A 2,500-nucleotide genomic window follows, 5' to 3' on the forward strand; every position below is an offset into this window, starting at 1 on the left:
ATGGCCGCTGGTGGCACCATTGGAGCACGGGCGACGGAGGTCCTTGTACCTGCTGCTGACCTGCGTCCTCCATTGGCGGAGAGGCTCGGGTTCTTTTTCTTTTTACCCGAAGCTTCTTTTGGGTATTAATTGTGTAGAAGTTTTAACTCTGGTATTAGTTGGCGTGTTGCATTTGCCAGTGAGAGAGTGTTTAGGTGACTCAGTCCTGGGGGAGGCAGGCGTGTCTGTAGGGGTGGGGGCTGCTCGCTGGGAGCACCGGTAGAGGGGCGCGTGGATGGCTCAGCACAGCTGGGGGCTGGCGAGGCAGATGGCTGACTGGCCGCGGTGAGTGCGAGAGGGGACGTTTTGTTGTTGTTGCAAACGTTATGTTCTCATTCATGTTCAATCATCGTGTGCACGGTAATGTTTGTCATACTTTTTGTATCCCGTGTCGTGTTCGTGGGTTTCTGCTGTCGGATAAACTAATAACAATGCCACCGGCTTGTTCGATTTCATCCGGCCTATAGAATTTCCTAATCTGTTCACAGATGACCACCCTTGTCCATGCTCTTTGTCGCTATGGCGCACAGCATTGAATTCAACACTATTGTGAACTATTTTTTTCCTTTTCAATTTGATTTTTGCATGCACTATTTTCACTGTTATAACTTTTGTTGTGGTTACCGCGGTTGCGAAGGCCTTGACCCTGGCTGTCGTGGGGGTACCCATCATCCTGGAGGGGGGTCCTATACCTGAGGGAAGTACCATAGAAGCCCCTTCAAACCCGGGGGGGGGGGTCCCTCTGACACTGCGGGACCTTGAGATGCCATGGTTTGCTGAGTTGCAAGGCGGCGGTCGGGTCACCACGGCAGATGTAATCAGAGAGTGAGAGAGAAAGAGAGAGAGAGAGAGAAAGAGAGAAAGAGAGAGAGAGAAAGAGAGAAAGAGAGAGAGAAAGAGAGAGAGAGAGAGAGAGAGAGAGAGAGAGAGAGAGAGAGAGAGAGAGAGAGAGAGAGAGAGAGAGAGAGAGAGAGAGAGAGAGAGAGAGAGAGAGAGAGAGAGAGAGAGAAAGAGAGAGAGAGAGAGAGAGCGAGAGAGAGAGAGAGAAACAGAGAGAGACATAGAAAAAGAGAGAAAGTAATCACACATATATATGAACGGAAATGATATTATAATTCTGTGTGTGTATGTCTGTATGTTTGATTATGTGTGTACACATATGTGTATGAGAGAAAGAATAATTACATGCAAATGGAAATGAAATTCTGAGTGTGCGTGTATGTGTGTGTGTGTGTGTGTGTGTATGTGTGTGTGTGTGGATGTGATAGAGTGGGATAGAATATTCCAATATCCAAAGCTTTTTAAACGGAGTAATAGAAGTAAAAATCAAGTAAGAATCAACAGAAACTCAACAGAAGAGTCATCATGCAATATACTGAGGTTGAAGTCGAAATATATCATATGACCGATATGGATCTCAGAACCAAATATTTACATCATTGAAAGGATATCAAAGACACACGAAAAAAACAAACAACAAAAATGTAATTTCCAAACCAAAGAAATGAGGTATATTTATTTGCCACATTAAGCACAAGTAATGTAAATAAGCAAAGATGAAAAATAGTATATGACTAATTGATGCAAAAGTCAAAATTGCTAATTAATATTTGATCAATAATTAAGAGGAACTGAAGAATCCGTCTATGATGATGCGAAGAAATCCACTAGCATCATGCCTGAAAGTTCTAATTGCCATTCACATGTCCAGTTTCCGAAGAACAAATTGTTAGAGACGGACTATAAAACAAATGCCGTGACACGAAGCTCTCACTAGATTCAATGATCCTTATCTTTGGTCGTTGAAAATTGCACGATTGAGACTCAGCCTGTCAGTGATGTGGCTTTCACACGCACACACTATACGAGTGTATGTGTGTATGCTTCTGCGTGTGACTTGAGTATGTCTGATCTAAATCGTTATTAACAATCCCCTTTCATCTCTGTCTGCAATCTCAATCCTGCATTTCCATTTCGCAAGATAAGGCTTGTTGTCAATGAATCCTTGCGATGGTGCAATTGTTCCATATTTTGCCACTAAGAGTTAAACTGATATAATTGAACCAATTCAATATTTTTTCTCAGAAAGAGACTTGTAAAAAAGGGGAAAAAATATATCTCATGTAAACGAACAGAAAAGACGAAGAAGAAATGAATAGAAAAAACGATCAAGAAGGCTGGATGCCCCAGGAGATGGATGAGAGCGGAAGGAAAGGAGGAAGGGAAGGAGAAAGAAGCAAGGGATGGAGAAGGACAATAAAAGACGGAAGGAAAAAAAAAAGATAAAATAGTGGGTCATAAGATATGAAGATGACGGGGAATAGCAAGGGTTATTTCTCAGAGATTTTCTTGAAGAGGTTAAGGTCTATTTTCTCTTGCATATATTGAGAGGGCATATATTTGTTTATCTAGGTTTTTGTAAGTCTCTCTATCAATTTAGATCTATAGTCAGCACATGTGT

Source organism: Penaeus japonicus, unplaced genomic scaffold (genome assembly GCF_977035675.1).
Source record: "Penaeus japonicus unplaced genomic scaffold, GWHDUDI00000001_assembly GWHDUDI00000004, whole genome shotgun sequence".
Lineage (NCBI taxonomy): Eukaryota > Metazoa > Arthropoda > Malacostraca > Decapoda > Penaeidae > Penaeus > Penaeus japonicus.